The sequence below is a fragment of the Varanus komodoensis genome, unplaced genomic scaffold (genome assembly GCF_004798865.1).
Source record: "Varanus komodoensis strain SLA01 unplaced genomic scaffold, ASM479886v1 scaffold6_2, whole genome shotgun sequence".
NCBI lineage: Eukaryota > Metazoa > Chordata > Lepidosauria > Squamata > Varanidae > Varanus > Varanus komodoensis.
This window is the reverse complement of record NW_025336346.1, coordinates 15,462,666-15,481,714: the sequence shown is the minus strand read 5'-3', so window position 1 is coordinate 15,481,714 and position 19,049 is coordinate 15,462,666.

The window sequence follows — 19,049 nt, the reverse complement described above, 5'->3', positions numbered from 1 at the left end:
GGGACCTCTCTTGCAATAGCCCGAGCCTGTTCAGACACTGGGAGCTGCTGGCACAGGCTGTTACTGCCTGAAAGCTTTCTTGGCAGAAAGGGGATGCTATTACAAGGAGCAAAGGGCATAGCCTGTGAGAGGGCATCTCCCAAGGCGAAGGTAAGCAGCGGAAGCATCTGGGTGGTAGTTTCTGTCTACACATCCGCCTTGTTGGCAGTTCACCTTCCCCTCGGCAGGGTCCTAGAAAAGGCCCCGCTTCCAGCTCTTCGGGTGCCTGCTTGAATAGGTGCAATTACTGAATGTAGGAGTTTTGCAGCCCAATCCTGGCACAAGTTCCCACTGAAATTTTACCTTGTAAATTCTGCTCTATTCTATGTTACTTCTACTCATTTTATATGATTCATTTTTCTGAAAAGGGGAAATCATAACATCTTTACTCTGTGTTTAGCCAAAACAAGCTGTTAAAGAATGTAAAATTTACCGTTTTATTGGCACTGGCTTGGAAGTGAGTCAGAAGCCCTACACACACACACACACACACACACACATGCGCACACACACCATGCCCCCCCCCCCACATACACACACTCACAGAGCACAAGTAAAATTGGATTCTAACCTTCAGAAATTTATGACAATTGCTCCTTCTTGTGGCTTGAATGTTGACATATAATTAATTTGGGATTTTGTCCTAAGGTTTCCTGTCTAGGTTTGTACCTGTCACAAAAATATCCTTGCAAGTTTATCTAACAGCTGGAGCTCTGAAAAAGTCCACTGAAATGTAGCAAAGTTCAGTTGTAGGCAGAAGGGGGTGTTTGGAGCAGGCTGGAATTAAGATGCAGAAGGAATGTCACTTCCAGCTCTCAGCTTATGTTTGGGGTCCTATGCCGATGGCGCACCAGCACTGGGTTTCTTGTCTGGCATTCCTGTTTATATGTACTTTCCTGATGTAATGCTTGGGAGAACATCTTGTGGCCAACAGTTGTGGCAAACCTTTGCACAAGCAAAAAAGCTTTAAAGAGGGCAAGATTCATTTTGCAACAGCTTCTTCTGCTCCAGAACATATCTGTCACCTCTCACTGTTTTGTTCATTTTATTTTCCTAAACTTACTCCTTCTCTAGAGTATTCCAGGGCAGCATGCCCCAGCCTGGTCCCCCCTCCCCCACAATGTTTTGCACTTTTCCAGTGGTGAGCAGTTCTGAGAAATGTAGTCCAAACTGTCTGGAAGGCACCACGTTATGGAAGACAAATAGAAATGCTTTTGCAGGAGAGCAAAGTTTGTGCTGCATCAGAAGCAGGGGCAAGAGAAACATTCCTGGCAAAATCCACTTTTTCAGGCACAGTGCAGGGTCCACAAATACTCCCAGGCTGTGCACTTGCTCTTTCTGGATCAAACGGTATACTTGTTTCAGAGCGGACAAAATGCTTCCTGCTTGGGTTTCCCACCACCAATAGCTCCATTTTATCTGGGCGGCTTTTCAGTCTGTTGTTTCTAGCCATTCCACCACTGACTGCATCGTTAGTGTTTTGACTGCCTGATCTAATGACATGGGAATATTGAGCCAGCGTGGGTATCTTCAGCATTCTACCTCTTACATTGTGCATCGAGTCTTGTAAGCCAGGCAATTGAGGACACTAGTGACATTTGGAACAGCTTTCCAAGCATTTCTTGGCATGGTTGGCCACCAGCCATGGCCTGTGGACCAGCAAGAACCTCAGGCAAAGCCTCCACTGAAGGTGTGGGATGGTTGTACATGGAGGATGGTGATCACTCATTTCTGTTGAACATGAACAAATTTGAAGTTGCGAAACCCTCCTTGGCCAGAAGCATATCCCATTAAACTCGCCGGGCTTCCTGCTTAGTAAAAAGTGATTGGTTTGCATGGTTAATGTCACAACAACCACCTTGCTTATTAGTTTAACTTGTGGGAAAATAGGTAGATCATCCTGGTCCATGCCTACTTCTGTGCAGATGGCTTTCCTCCTGGCTTGAGAAAGTGTGACACAACTCTAGCACTGAATCAATCAAAATTGCCCATGTCCTGATTATCTGCAAGGATGCAAATGCATATAGAGGACCTACTGCGTTACTTTTCCCTTGCACGGTTACAGTATATTGTAATAAAATCAGCAACCTTTGTTAAACCACAAGCTGTAACATAAAGGCCTGGCTGTTTATGAAAATAAATCATAATTAATTTTAGAATCTTTATGGTTCAGCGCACAAACCACTTCCTCAGGTTGTTACTCTGGCTGAGCAACTCTCCCTTTTGCTGGACTAAGCTTGCAAACAGATTCCCTGTGGTTTTGTGACCCACACACATGCTGATGCGGCTAGCCAATAAACAAAATGGTGGTGGTGAGTGTGTGAAGCCGAACGAGCAGCACGCCGGGAGGCAGAGCAGAGACGGGGCAGAGCCGTCCAGTGGGGAATGGAACTGGGCCATGGCAGGGCAAGGGAACGCAGCCGAGAGTGGGAGCTCCGGCATTCAAGAGCAATCAAACGAGTGGAACAGGGAAAGAAAAAGACGTGACGGACAGGTGGGCTTAGGAATTCCTAAGCAGATCCTTTTGATGTGGTTTTGGAGAACAGGGTGGCAACATGTAAGTGGGTATTGTGGGCAAGGAAGACTTTGAGGCGTGTGCGCGCTCTGACAGCTGTCATCAGCAGCCTTTGCGTAGCTGAACTGGCTGGTGACTCCTCCACTTGACTGGTTCACAGCAGTTTACAAAAATGGGCAAAATGCTAGGAGACATTTATTGCCCAGAGCCCTCCCTTTTTTTAGGAACTTGCGGTTACCCTAATTGGCAGGTACCAGAAGCCTCACACCACTCCCAAGCTGCATGATCCCTGGGAAGGCTGGAAAGAAGCATTGAAGGAAGCCTATCAAACATGGTGTCTCCCTTCACTGACACGCTCTTGCTTTTTAGGGGGGAGGAAAGAGGAAAACAGAGTTGTCCACCCAGACTGATCTGGCCGTTTCCTTTGTGCTTCCTGCTTGCCTCCTCAGCACTCTTTTCACCCATTATGGAAAGCAACCCATAACTGCTTTCCCCCTGGAAGTGTGGGTTGCATCCACTCTTCTCCATACTTAAAGCAGACTTGAAATTGAAATGAATGAGGAATGTTCTTGCTAACTTCAGGTCCATTCATTGCAGTGGGTCTACTTTAAGTAAGACTAGGACCGGCTATAGAGGAATGCATTTTGGATAGACTTGTGTGCCACCCCTTTTGCTGCCCACTGTAGATTTTATTAAAGCATTCGCCAGGAGTGGGACTGAGTGTAAATGGAGCCGAGTGGGTTCTTGCCTTCTGTTTTTATTTTCATGTAACTCAATAAGCACTTTAGTTTGAATGCTTTTTCTGGCATAAAAGGAGCCCTTATCCCTTGGCTGCTGCTCTCCTTTTCATATTATTAGACACACAGTGTGCATCACATGGAAACTACCCTGAAAAAAATCAAATCAGCATCCCCCTCCCATCTGCCAAAAATAATTTGCAAATTAACTTTGCCTCCCTGACAGCCGCGACTGTGTTTCTGATGTATTTCTGCTGTCTTGTTTCATTCTGCTCTCGCCCAGTATTTAGAAATAAAACAGAAACACATTGAACTTGCTTAGCACTCTGTTGCCACACTGCAGCTCTAATGGGCTTACTGACCACAACCTACAAGGGGCCAGAATGTGTCAACAGCAAAAGGGCCAACCTCAGTCGCTGCCTGTGCTTTTACTAAGTTGTTACACGTCTACTTCTTTGCAGCTCAGTTCTCCTGCTGTTCTGGCTGCTGCAGCCCAAAACACGTAGACTGCAGCAGGCTTCTCTGCCTCCTGTTATGCCACCAGGTCCCAGCAGGAAATCGTCCAGTGGAGCATACAAGGCCAGGCAAACAGGGCATCGCAGCTTCCTAGTGAGACGACTCGTTTGGCTGGGGGACTCGGTGCAACTGGACTTCAGCCACTTCCCTCCTCGAGCACTCGGATGTATTCGAGCAAACACTGAGCCCAAATAAAATGGCATTTTACTACTTCAAACAATATCCTGTCCCCAGCTGTGGCTGTCCTGACATCTGGGCAGCACTGAGCAACCTATCGCAGAGGAAGCAGTGCTCCTCCCCAGCTGCACGATCCGTGTTGCCCAAGGTTGGGAGTCCCCCTGGGGCTGCTGCTGTCGCCTGTCCGGGGCATCGATTCCTGCGACAGCAGTGCCAGCACCGAAGTGGTTAACTGAGCTGCGCATGGCTCGGTTTCCTGCCTGCACTTGCACTGGCCTAAGGCAGTGCCTGCTGTTTAGGAGCGAAAGGGAGCGCCTTGCCTCGTCCCAGGTGGCAGACAGCAAACCATGTTATTAAGCAGCAGAGATCGCAAAACCTTGATCTTCAAAAAAACGGCCCCATAATTAGTCCCTCACATGAGAATAAATGGCACTCCACATCAGCAAGAAGGGAAAAACAAGCCTCCTTCAGGTTTCATTAGGTGATTGGCAGTATTGACAGCCGTTAGGATCTCGTAAGCACCCTCTTTGTTATTTGAGCCACTTTCAGCTCCACACTTTCTCCTTCTTTGGTCCTTTAAAGTTTACGAACATGTTTTAGAAGCCTGGCTCTTGAGGGGAAACGTAGTTGCTTTGATAAACAAGCCATATGGCCAAAGGGAGCTGGGTAAATAGTGTGTGTTTACACAGTTTGCTCATCACTCCCTTCTCTGAGCCTGATCCAAAGCCTGGGCAAGCAGAAAAGATGAGGAGCATTTCATTATCAGCTCTGGGACCAGGTCCAAGCCTCTTCAGAGCAATACATTGATTCTGTAATGCAGACTTCTGCTTAGAATTCAATGCGGAAACAGCATATGGGGGGGAAATGTGCATTAGGCCATCTTACATTACCTTGACCTGTGTTTGGAGCTCTTGAGTAAATGTTTTATGTATGTTTGTGATGGTGGGGGTGGGGGGAGTCTATCAAGTCATGTCCTTTTGCAGATCTGATTTACAGTCATTCCCAGGGAGAAAAGCTTCCTGCCAGGTAGCCCAGCTGTCGTTCAGACAGCTCTGCCGTGAGTGCTTGGACACTTTCAAGGACACTCAGTAACCCAAAGACTTGATCCATTTTACTTTATGAATCCCTCAGGAATCAGCTGTTATTCTTAACCCAGTTTAGTGATTCTAGCCTTTCCTTCCTTCCTTCTTTCCTTCCTCCCCTCCCCCTCCACCTTCCCCCTTTTCTTTATTGCAACCTAGAAAGTTCATCAGATCCATACCCCAGTAATTCAGACACCAGGTCCAATTTCAGCTCAATACAATCAGAGCAAAAATAACAAAAAGCGCTGGAGCATATCCATATTGTATGAGGTAAATCACCATTTTTCCCATTTAAGAGAAAGGGTCTGGAAATGACTGACATTCCACATGCTTTCTCTGCCTATCTCCGTGGATTACAATAGGTCTATCACGGTCTTCACGTAGCAGTTTCTCTGTTGATAACTTTAATTCACAACAACCCATCATGGGGAATTAGCACAGTGAGTTCTTGTGTTGCCAGGATCCCCTCCACAGGGTGGCTTATATTCTGGCAACAGTCCCCCATGACAAGGTATGGCTTTTTTCAAGGAGTGCTTAATCCTTGATGGGTTGTTACACCATCCAAGTGCATGATAGCAATTTCATGGTGGGTTGCTGGGTTTGGCTAGCGAGCTGTTGGCCAAAGACAAAAATCCCAGCCATGCTTCCTGACTTTGCTTCATGTAGATTTAATGGCCAAGAAGTAAATGGAGGGATCCTCTGGGTAAATTTAAGGGCAAGGAATTAAATGGAAGGGAAATTTGCATGGCTACATTAACTGCTCCATTATGCCAAGTCCAGAAATTCCCTCTCCATTTCCTTCCCAGCCCTTAAATGCACTTATATTTCCTAATCCAAAAAATCCACAAATATGCCCAACAGTTTAAAAACATCTTGGAAGCGGGTAGACCAAAGCAAAAGGGGTGCTGGCACCAGAAGTACTTATAGTTGCCCCCCTTGGGACCCCATTCACGCTACCTCATTCAGGATGACATTGCCAAGGGCAGAGATTGTCCCCTTCTGGTGCACGTACTTTTGCCACTTTCTTTCAGTTTTTGGTGCTTTAAAATTAACAACTCAGCAGTTGTGCTCCAGTGACCACGACAGTGAGCTTTAACTTGCCCGTCCTGCCATACCTTACCTACTCTGCTTTACCCAAACCCTTCGAGCTGAAATAGAGAAGGCAGTTGCCCAGGCAAAACTGCACCAATTGGACAGCCCTGAGCGCCCCTGCACAAGGCTGGCAAACATCATAACAATTAAAAGATTATCAACACATTTGCAGGATTTTCTGTGGCTGAAAAAGACTGACCCCAATTTTGAAGCTTCAATTTTTGGTTGGTTGGTTGGTTGGTTTTAAGCCATGAATGAAAATGGGTCGTGGTTGGAGCAGTGTCAGGCAGGCCAGTTGGATAATACTGGGAAGGATGCTGGAGGATGAGGGGGACGGAAGGGAACAAGTCCTGATGAGCCCGAGCACCTGGCGCACACATCATGGGTTGTTTCATGAGCAACCCACCCTGTGTAGCCTATTTGCAGGGTAGCTTAGTGTGACGTGAGATCCTGTCCAAGGTATATTAGCAAACATAAGTTTTCTTATTCCAACAATTTAACAGTAGCCTTTTGATTCCTTATTACTATGTATGAATTTTAATCTGTCTCTTTTGAATACAAATTAGTGTGACTGAAATATATTCCCAAATATTGACAAGGCTTACTCATTTTTCAGATTTATTTTCAGTTGCTTGATGTCTAAATTACGAAACCTGTGTTGTTTGCTGGATATAATGTTTTCTAGGCAGAGCATCCAAAGCTTTGCTTACCATTCAAGTGAGGGGATTTCCTTCATCTTAAACCTGGGTGCTCATTATTATTGATTTGAGATATAAGAAGCAAGACACCAAAACTTTGGTTATTTTTACTAGTTCTAAACAATAAAGACTAACATCAGTTTTGACAACAAACAAAACCAGTTTCTGTTCTATCGGTTATGTTTAAAAGATTCCAGTTTCAGACCAAACACAACTTGTGGTTATTCTGTCAGATATTTATACAGCCACTGGGGCGCCATAGTTATGCACCGCATACATCATTGTATTTTTAAAATGTAGTTAATGAACATTTTTTTTTCTCTTCTGGTAACTACTTCATTGCCTTAAATGAATGCATTCCATTAGAATTTGTAACAAATGAGTACTTTGTGTTTGCATTAATGCCAAACACGTTTAACAAATTTTTAACAAGGAACACTGGCAAGAAGCCAAACTCCTAGAGGGACACTGAAGGAATGCTATAAATTTAAACTGGATTTTACCTTTTCACTTAACTCAGCAAGTGTCTTAGGTGTCTTTGGCATCTTGGTATTTGCAGATTTTCCATTTTGAGTTAACTGAAATTTTGTATTAAAATCATTGTCATGACTGGTTTTGTTTGCTCTATATTTTAAACATCTGTGCAGGATGAAGAGAATATAATTAATTATGAAATCAGGCATTCTGTGTGTGTGTGTGGCTTTTACACTTCCAAAATCTTCCGTATAATCCTCAAACTTGCTTGTGAAGTGCAGACCGATTTAAAGAAATGATGCCACATCATTCACCAACACGAGAAACACCTCAGTGAGCTGCACCTTATTTTTTATGAATCAATGCACACATGTGCAGATGCACACACACACACTGCCTTCTAGTGTTCAGTGCTGTGCTTCCCAGCGAGGTTGCAGGCAACTGCTTTGATGCTGCTGCCGCTGCAGTTTCTATGGCCGACGGAGTCACGTCGCCCTCGGCTGCTCAGAAGTGATGAGGCCGTCATCGGCTGCAATGGGGGGCTTTGGAAGTCAGGCACATCCGCAGGGCCGTGGCATGAGTGGTCCCTCGGGAATCGGCTGTGCTGAATGTGGGCCGGTGCTGTAAATGAACGGGTAGCTTCCACATCAACCTGTCACTTCCCAGAGCAAAGGGTCCAGATGGTTGGGCTATTGCATGTCTCTGCGAAAGGAAGTGGGGAGAGAACACGGACGGCAGGCGATAGCAAAGCGATCCCTGCAGCCGTGGAAGCGGGAGATGTTGGATGGTGACACTGCTGTCTGTGAGGTACATGGCAGGTAAGCCAAAGCTTCCTGTTGGAATCTGGAGGCAAAAGAACACTCGGGCCAACTTAGCAGAGTATAAGATTGATCGATTGATCGAATGACCAGTCCTAATGCTCAAGGAACACCTCACTTTCTGATTACTGGAGACACAGACGTCCTCTGCCATCCCGCTCAGAATCCCTGTTTCACCTGAGCTTAGCTTTTGTCATCACAGTGGCTGGAGGAGGAGGAATGTTCCCAGCATGGATATCTCACTTTGATTCCTGTATATGATGGCCTTATTGGCCCCTTCTAACTCTACTATGATTCTATGATCATGCAGTCTTGTAAATCAAAATATTTTATTTATTTATTTATTTAAAAAATGTCTACCCCACCTTTACCCAAGACATGTCTCAAGATGCCTCACAAACCAGTAACAGCACATTAAACTACAATATAAAGATATATAATAAAATTTCAATTTCAAAACCCATCAACCCTTAAAACACTGGGAAAATGCAAAGGTTTGGCCTGGCACCAAAAAGATTAAAGTGTCGGTGTCAGGTGCACCTCTCTGGAAAGCAGAATCCAAAGCTGAGGTGCTACCACAGAAAAGGCCCTTCTCTGAATAACCACTCTTCCAACCTCCTTTTAAGAGGGCTCCCAAAGAGGGACCTCAGTGGAAGATCTTAAGTTCAGGCAGGTGTATATGGAAGGAGACATTCTTTAAATAGCCAGGCTTTAAATGGTTTGAGGTTTACACCTTAAATTGGGCCTGGACTTCACTTGGTAACCAGTTAAGGCGATATAGACTGGTGTTATCTGATCATGTCTGTCAGGCCTCGTGAGCGGTCTTGTAGCTCTTTGCTGTACCAACTGAAGCACCAGGACTGTCTTCAAGTGGGCCTCATTGCAGTATTCCAGTCAGGGTATCAGAGTGTGTATTACTGTTGCTAGACGCTGCTCATCCAGATAGGACGTAGTTGATGGGCCAGCTGAAGCTGGCAGAAGGTGCCCTTCGCCACAGCAGTCGCCTGGACTCCAGAGAGAACTCTTGGTCAAGGAGTACTCCCACACTATGCACCCGGTCCCTAGGGGGAGTGCGATTCTGTCCAGAACAAGGTGAATCTCATTCCCTGGGACAACTGAACTGCCCACCAACAGAACCTCTGTCTTATCTGGATTAAGTCTCATTTATTGGCCCTTGTCCAGACCATCACACTGTCCAGGCAATGCTTCAGTTTCATCACCACCACACCTGGATTAGGCTTTGGGACGGGCTGGCCTTGAATGGGTGATGAAGACCCACTCCCTTTTCAAAAGACCTTCTTCTGGTGAAGACAGAGGTGCTAGAACTGGTTACTTGGTAGGAACAGCACAACTGCCTGCCTTTTCGGATTCATCTTGAGGACCTGTCTCCAGCAAATAGGCGCATCAAAACTGGTTGTGAATTGTAGCATGAGACGGTCAATGGATGCAGATGCAGTTTAAAATCTTGGCTTACTCCAGAGCTGGCAACAGGAAGCTGCAGTTAATTGACAGTTTCCTGGATTAATTGCATCACCCAACAAAGGGAAGAGTAAAATGACCATGTACCATAGACAAAAAAGCCAATTACATCTTGCTTTATTAAGCTATGATATGATTATCCAAATGCAGCTTCTTTTTCTCTCTCACACACAGCTAGGCACTACTATATCCGTTGTTTGCCTTTTAAGTGTGATTCGTGTGTAACATGTTCGAAGAGGTCACTTTAAAGTTTTGTCTACGAGTATCTGTTTTGGTGTCTGAGTGCTTGCTGCAGACATTTGGAAAGCATCTGGAGCAGGATGGACATTGACCCAGGTGTCAAAAATAGCCTGAGTTTACTACTGTTATTAAACAGTTTCCCCATTCACCTCTCTGTGTTTACCCTGCCCTTCTGCAAATCCCCTGGAAAGGAGAGGGAGGGAATGCAAAATCTGATAATCAGGCAGGTGCCTTTATGCCAAGGGAAAACAAGCTGGAAAATGCTTCCCACCTACGGGTCCTCTTCTGTCTTTACATGCTTCGGCAGCTCTTCCTCAGTGGTGCTGGCAGTGCTGGGGAGCAGCAGCTTCCACGGAAGGCTCATGCAGGTGTGGTCAGTTTTAGAAGAGGAGCATTCCTTGTGCTTTGGCATGGCGGTTCTAGAAGGGACCGGCAATTCTGCCTGCCTCTGATCTAACACAACCCTCCTACTTACCATGATTGCTCACCATTGCCCGAGAGGAGTGGAGACCCAAACTTCTGGAGAGCCACAAGTTGGCCACCACAGGTGTGTTTGTTCAGGAGACCTGCTAGCCACAAGCCACGTGGTTCCCATGCAGAGCCTGTCCTCAGGCAGCATCTCAGCCTCTGCAGACCCCATATCTCTGGTTTTGTGCTGAAGTGCAGCCACGGAGTTCTTGTGCACAGATAGGTGCTTGGAATCAAACCCTAAGGCTTCAGTGCTTTGCATATGTCTTCATCTCATCATCATCATCATCATCATCTCTATACCACCCCACAGCTGAAGCTCGCTGGGCTGTTTACAGCAGTTTGTAAAAACAGCTGATAAAAATACAATGGAACTATCATAAAATCAGAAGAAAAACATTAAAAAATTTAAACAAGCAAACACAATAAGAACAAAAGTAGCAACACATTGTAAAAAAAATGGCTCTGGAAGACCCCCAGTGATCCCCCTCAAGCTCCTGGTGGCCAAATAAGTCTTGAAAGGCCTCAGAGAAGAGGGCTGTCTTAACCTGGCACCTAAAGGATGACAAATCCACCACCAGCTGGACTGCATGGGGAGGCTTTTCCACAGAAGTGGGGCCACCACTGAGAAAGCCCTCCCACTTGTTGCCGCCCTCTGCACTTCCCTGGGCGCTGGCACTCAGAGGACAGTCCCAGAGGTTGAGCTGAGTAAATTGTGGTTGGGAGAGGCTCTCTGACAGGTTGTGGTCCTAAGCTATGAAAGGAGCACATATCTGGGAGTAAAGCTCCATTCAACTCAGTGGAATGTACTTCTGATGGGAAATGCATAGCTTGTGCTGTAAAATGCCTACCAGAGAAATAGGTTTACTGAAATCGGTGTAATTCATGTGCCTGGAGCTGTTTAATGAGGGAATGGCAGTATTGTGTGTTCTGTAAATTCTGCATAGTGCAGTTCATTTGTGTCTGTGCACGCATATGTGTGCTTGTGTGCTATTCAACTCTGCCAAGGTTTGGAAAGCAGTATTCTTCCCCCGCTTCATTTCTTGCTTGCAAATCTTTCTCCCCTGCTCCCCCCTTTTTAGTCAGAATGTATGCAATATCTTGATGAATGCATAAAGCAACCGGGATGGGAGGATTTATTTAAGATCTCTGATACCACTCTGTACTCTATGAAGGCTAATAAGATAGCCAAGGAATAAATCTGCATTTTGCATTTTATTGCTCTTTGTTCCTCCATGTGAGCAAATTTTGTTTTGAATAGCATAAGTGAAGGTGAATTGCATGGGTGCTTTAGTTTGTAAAATAGAAAGAACATTAGGAAATTGTAAACTGGCTTTATTTGACTCCCAACCTGGTATCAAAGAAGAGAAAGAAGGGTCAATAGACCGTTGTTATGGTTGGAACATGTGCTTCTTGTTAATTCATATGGGTGCTTCGTCTGTCTATATATCTCTCCGAACAATCCTCAGCACACAAAAGAATGGGAACTATGTACAGTTCACAAAATGCAATGTGTGCTTTGACTTACAGTTTTCATAAAAAGTTTGCAAAGATTTTATGTGCCAGAGCTAGTAACACGATCTACTTCAGGAACTCCCAAACTTTCCAGCTCTGTAGAAACCATTTCTTCTTGTGCCAGAGTTGGATCTGAATGTCTAATGAAGTCAATGGGAATCTCTCCATTAACGTCAAAAAGTTTTGGATCAAGCTCCAACTATTTTGCACAGGGCTGCTCCTGGACAGCCATCATTTGGATCCACAATTTTGCTTCAATAGTGCCTCTATTATTTGCTTAAAAGAAATTATGCACCTTTATTTATCAAATTTATCATAAAATTCAAATATAAATGAAGGTGATTTTTTTTGCTTTGTTTTAGCTCAGGGGTTCCCAGCCTGGGATGCCTGTACCCTCAGGGTTGCAAGACGGTCTTTCAGGGGGTGCGACCAAAATTGGAGAATTATGCCATTTTTCTCCAAAACTTAGCCCAATTAATAAAATTATTTATTATTTTGTTTACATTTAGATTCAGTTCTCTTTTGTCAATCAAGACAAAGTCTAGGAATCACCTGAATCTGCAGGCAGACTTGAGTATCACAACCAGCAAGGAAGTTCCACGTTTGGACAAAATTGTGAATAAGAAGCAAGAACACAGAAGTCATTGAATTTTATGTTCACAATTAGGATTTATTTTACTGTTTACAATTTTTTATTACTCAGTTTATATTTTAATTTCATGCACCAAGTTAAATGCTTATTTTTTAGTTCAAATTGTTCACCTGCAGTGCTGTATGTGGTTTAAAAATTAGACATGTGACTTCTTCATCTTCAAAGGTGATATTACTTTTGAAGGGGGTGTGAACATAAATCAAGCATTTTCTAGGGGTGCGGGACATAGGAAAGATTGGGAAGCACTATTTTAGCTGATCGTTCATCTATTTATTTTACCAGAATTGAATCCATGCAAGCAAGTGATCAGCACAAGGTTTAGCTATTAAGGGCCAGCAGAAGAAACAGGGGCATACAAGTCTGAAGGTCCTATAACTCTTGGCCTATCCACAAATCCCTTTTTCCCAGCAAATTCTGAAGGCCATCTGTGTAGTATGTACAATGTAACCAGGTGTCTGCTGTCCATGCATGTTATCACATGTTTTCAGAAAAAAAACATAAACAACATCCCAAACTATTTTGGCCAAAATAATAATTCTCAACATATGACTTATTAAAAACCAAGAGAGAAGCATTTTGTATGCAACACAGCATGGAACATGGACATATTGGAAACACATTTATAACTGTGTGAGAATACTATTAGGTAATTTTAGTTATAATGTTTGAACCGCAGACAGAGTAAATTTCATAAGCCAATAAACTGCAAAGGATTTGTTTTAGTCTTTCTTCCTGTGTGATGTCAAGAAAAAGCATTCTGAATAAAATTATTTCCGAATATAATACCCAAGTAATCATTTTAAAACTAAAGAAAAAAGATTATGAATGTATTCAGGTTATACTCTTTCTCATTCTCTCTCTCTCTCTCAAGGATAAATTGCATACATAGTGTGCATTTATGTTGTATAACTTCACATTAGCCATATTAATTGGTTGCAGAAGCAACTGAGTCTTGTAATCCTGAGGCGTTGTGTGCTGCATTGCGCCTTGCCTTTTCATAAACTAGAGGCCACCATCAGATAAATTAGGCTTAAAGCTGTCACAAAGCCTGTCAGAGTAATTCTAAACCTTTTAGGGGGAAATCCGATGGCTGCTAGACTGAGTCTAGATGGCCATAGAAGGATTTGGAATCCCAGCTCTAACCTCGGCCCTAGAGCTCCCTCTCTGCCCTCACAGCCAGCATGGAAGGAACCATGCAGCCTACCTCTCCCGGGTCGCGAGCGAGGCCTCGGAGATGGCGCTCTGTGGGTATTCCAGAAGGAAGGAGAGGGAGGAGGCAGGTGCTGCCAGGCTGCTGTCCTCGGGCCATGGGGCAAAAGACTCGATGGCCCTCATCAGCCGTCCATGCCTTCAGCTGGGCCGGAGGAGCACAGCACTGACCTGCACCTCCTTGCTCCTTCTGCCCTCCGTATAATGCCCATGACCCTCAGAGTTCAAAGGATTAAGGGGCAGCCTTACTCAATTGCACTGCCCACCTGCTTTTGGTTGGCTGGCTGGCTGGTTGAATTCCTGACAGTTCGACTTGAAGCTCTCCAAAGTGAAGGTCTGCTGATGAGGTAATGCAGCCTGCTTTGAAACGCCAGTCCAATGAATTGTGCGATGAGCGCATGTCTGGGGGGGGGGGGAGGGCTGAAAGTGAGACGCTTCAGTGGCAGTGCTATCAAGGAAGATGGAGTCTGCATGATTTTATCTGAAAGAGACCAAACCTTGAAAATCCTTTGCACCGGGGCCACGTCTCATCTGTATCTCTGTTTATATTTATGCTTTGCACTGAGCCAAGTGTAAACTTATCTGTGTTAGTGGAAGGGGTCTGTGGTGCAGTCGCACTAGTGCAAGTGCTTGCTTGCACCACAGCACTTCCTAGGAATGCCGCTGCATCGGCAGCCGCTGCTGGCCTTGTGCAAGAGGCCTCTCATGCTACGGCAGCACAAGCTATGTTAGCGTCTGATTAGGTACTGCCTCAATAGTGGGGAGCTTCTTTTTGCCTGAAGCCCAATTCCAATTTCAGGCAGGCTTCGGAGGGCCAGTTTCCAGCACTGAGTGGGGCCAAGGCAAATCAGGTAGGGCCAAATTACCAAATCTAGCAGTGTATTTTAGTTTAAATCTCTTACTGCTATCAACTAACCCTTTGGGGGCGTTATTTCAACTTTTTAAAATGCGGAGGGAAAGCTGTGGAAAATGAAAGGAGAAAGGCGGTATTGCTGAAAAAAAACAACAGGGTTGCCTAGGAGCCCCAAAGGGGGATCTGATCTGACCCACAGGTATATACCCCTAATTTAAATAAGTCTCAGTAATCTCACTGTGACTAACATCTGAGGACTAGGCTTGAAATGAATGCCCTGTTTTGGTAAAGGGAGCTCCCAGGCACTCCCAGGACCTACTACTACCAAGCTACTGAAACTTTTGCTCATGGAGTTGGAAGGATGAGGAAGGATGGAGAGCATGCCACGGGGAAGCTGGGCACACATTCGAAAGTGTGGCAGAAATGGCTTGCAAATTTCCTGCATTTGGAGGCATGCGGATCCAAATCACTTCTACCACACTTCATTGTCTATCTGTTTTCACCCTCACGTTCAACTCAGGTTACACATGCTGAGAGTTCAAAAGGGAACTAAGAAGACTCAATTGATAGTGTTGCTATGCCAGTTTCTGAAACATACCCAATTAGTAAGATGTTTCTGGTTTACTAATAAAAGGTATCCTGTGAACCACTTTGTGACCTTCTGACAAAAGCAGAGCACCCTCTGTAGATCTTCACATGTACCAACCCATGATAAGCTTCAGTAATTAGAATGATGAAAGTTTCCTTTTCTCCAGGAACAAGCCACTGGGTGAAACGCCATGATGGAGACCGGTGCGCTCCTGGGAGAGACAGGCCCACAATCGGGATCTGGAAGCACACGTGCTTTTAACTGCAGTCTCTGCAGCCATGTCTCCAAGGGGAGCCCAGAAATGCAGCCTGCTGTGTTGCTCCATATTGACCAAAGGTTTCTAGCTGTTTCCAACTCCACCAGGAGCAGGGCATTTTGCTAAAGCGAATGGGTCTTAATTTCCCATTCAGGACTGACCAACTGCCAAATTCTGTGCGCTCATAACAAGGAACTATATAATGTTCCTGGGGAAACACATTTCTCTAAGAATTGCAACTAAGGAATTGGGCCTGGGGAGGCCGATGAGGAGATGGCAGATGACATGACCATTCCTACTAATCTGGAGGTACTGACACCCACTTCCTTGGGAATCTTGGCTCCTCTGCTACCTCATTGATAGGTGGTCGATCTTGGAACATTGGCACGCAACACAAGTCCCCACACCTGAATTTGAGAGCCCAGAAAGGAATGCACCCTGCATATAAAACAAAGCTTTCAGACAGCCTTCACAGCCCTACTTTTTCCGGCAGCTGCATCAGCTAACAGTTTGTATGGTTTCTCATTGTGTTGCAGTTATCAGAGGAGCTGGAGGAGGAAGCAAATGAATGCAGCACTGCAGGATGATGAGAGGAGAAAGAAGTCGGAGATTTACTGCAGCGGGATTCGGAACGCTGTCCCGGAAAAGTCATGGAAGTGGGCAGGGCACACAAAGAGGGCTGCATGAATGGATGTCTTCTCCATTATTTCTTGTATTCTCTTATGAAGTCAGATACTTTGGAAACAGTTAAGGGAGTTGAATGGGAATTAGAAGAACTTCATTTCCCTAAATGGGGTCATATGAATTATTCCATTTTTTAACAGAGTTACCATCTGTTCTGAACCTTACTAAATGAAGTTCATTGAAACACACTTTAATTTGACAGATTTGTATTAATTTTAATAAGCAATTGAGGTTATATTAGCTGCAGTCTCATCATCTGCTAATTCTGGTTAGTTTCTTCTAAAGTATCACTTCTAAAGCATTGGAATATTACAGGCACTAGAAAGCTGTTACGTAACGGTGTCAGCGTTAGCCATACCCCAGTAAGGTGGGCTTTTCAGGGTAATAAATACTAAGTCTTTGCCCTCCTCTGTTTCTTATATTTATTGTTATTCAAACCATTTTGATAGTGTAACCACCAGTATTAAGCTCTGGGCCAGGTTGGAAATGAAATCAATTTTAGGTACTATAACTGCAGGCATATGAAAATATGCTGTGTGTCTCTGACAATGCATGGGGCATCTAATAGCGCAATCCTATACATAACTGCTTAGAAGTAAGTCCTACTGAGTTCAGTGAGCCTTACTCCCAGCTAAGTGTGTATAGGATTGCAGTCTAAATTGGTTAGAAACTCTTTACATACAGTGGTTGATGTATGTCTGGACGATAAAAGCTTGAAACAAGCATGTATACACTCATCTGTATACATATCTACAAACATCTAAGAGGATGTATCAAACTTTTATTGTCCAAATTCGCAACAATATTTAATTTAAAAGCTGGGACTAAAATAAGAATGTTGTAATTATTCGATATATGCATTAGGTCTCCTTTACAGAAAGGGACTGTTCATTGTTTTCTGAACAGGGAAACAATATCTACCATCGTTTATATTGTATTTTAGATGTTTAATGAAAATATCATTGAATGAGGAGATCATTGAAAATTATCTCCATCATCAAACAAATTATATTAAATGTGAACATGTTGAAGCACATGCCAGGAGGGAAAAGTGGGGAGGGGGGAACTCTGATGCTATTATATGTAGTGACAGATTATTACTGATTATTCAATATCTGCAGTTTCCCCAAAGGGAGAATTTTTCCCTTAATGAGCATTTTCATTCAGTCTGGAGTACATGTGCATACAAAGGCTCAGTTTTTTTCCTGGCACATCTGTTTGGCAGTGGAAGGAGCACTTCCGGGCTCTTGGACGTGGATATTTACTATCTGCAGTTCTAAAAAACAAGCAACATGTGCAATCCACCAAGCACTGGTGTTGTGAAACTTCCATTCGTTTTAAATAAGATGTGTGCTAAGACCTTTTCCCCTTTGTTGTGAATGGGAGTCTTGTCACAGCAGTGCTTGGTGGACCGCTTCCCCATGAATTTAAACATGTGTGGCCTTAATTCTTAGTAATTTTTGTTGTTGTCGTCGTTGCTATGAGAAAAAAAGAGAGGATTCTGCACAGGATATTCCTAAAATCTTGCACTGAATTTAGAAAAATGTTGTCAATATTTTTGAATGCTTGGTGCAATTAAACCTGATCATCCTGTAAGAGCCATACGTATTAACCCCCTGGAAATTATGATTTGTCTAGGAAACAGTAATGTATTAGTTATTTGCACCATCATTATTAATGAAATTATAGAGCCACTGAATGCAAGCAGGAGTTCTGCTTGGTGTAATTAAATTCAGTCCATGTGATAATAAATCTGTATAAAATCTGTATAGCATAGAAAATCCATATTCATTTAAGTTTTAAACATGTTCTTTGACTATTAATGGAGTTTTAAACCTTTTGGGCTTGTTTGTTTGTTTGTTTTTTAAAAAGCAAAGCTCCTGGGAGTTTCTTTAGCACATATGACAAATGTTGCACTTGTGAACTTGGACAACAAAATGGTTTCTTTTGACAAAGTTGTTGTCCTAGTAAGGGACAGCTGTCTGGGCACAATCCACTGGCATGTTCCTTTGCACAGGCCTCACGGAAATGAAAGGAGCAGGTGCGTGGCGTGAGCCGTCGGAGGGCTCCATTCATTCCAGCGGGGCTCGCGCGGAGGAGCGTCGCGGCAGATCATGCCTCCTGTGTCTCTTACAGTCAGGTCTTTACCTTAATTCTGCAACTGAATACTTGAAGTAGGAAATAAACTAGGAAAACATAGGGTCCTTAAAACAAAACTGTATAGCTAGATATTTATATGTATGTGCCAATTTTGTCACAGATATTATTTTGGAGGCGGTTTTTTTGCTCCACTCATATTGGTAACAGTATTGATCCTGACTTTTATCAAGGCCTAAGACTTAGCCTATATAGAAAAAATTTTGTCTAACATTGTTTTTTTCCCCATTTCACATGGAATTCTATGATGTCGGGGAGGAAATCTTTTTCATATGACAAAATAGAATCTCTGGGTTTACAATAAACACTGTGATGTTGGGCAAACATTTTATTTGAATGATGTTTGGTAGTTTTCTTCCCCCTTGAAATGTAAAAAAAGTCCAAATTTTTGGTTAAGATAAGTATTATTTTACTGTGGGATCAAGCTTGTACTGCACATTCTTTCATTTAAATGTACAGAATGAATTTTGTATTTAAATGACTTTTGTGTATCCAGTATGCATGTAAATGCACATTGACTTTCATTTGAAAGTGGATTTTGATTTCCTTTTTAAACAGTGTTAATGAAAAGACTTCAGATGTGTCACAACCTCTACCTGCATTTTCCTTCGGTGTAGAGTGATTGTTTGAATGTGATGTTCTGCAGCAATGGGTCAGTGTCCCCTATTTCCCTTTGACTCTCATTGCTAGTGCTTCTTGTAATAATTTCCTTCAAGTGAGTGGCATGTTCTGGATTGTGATCTTGACATGTGGTTAAGGACATTGATATGAAACTAAGGAATCCTTAGAAATTACCAGT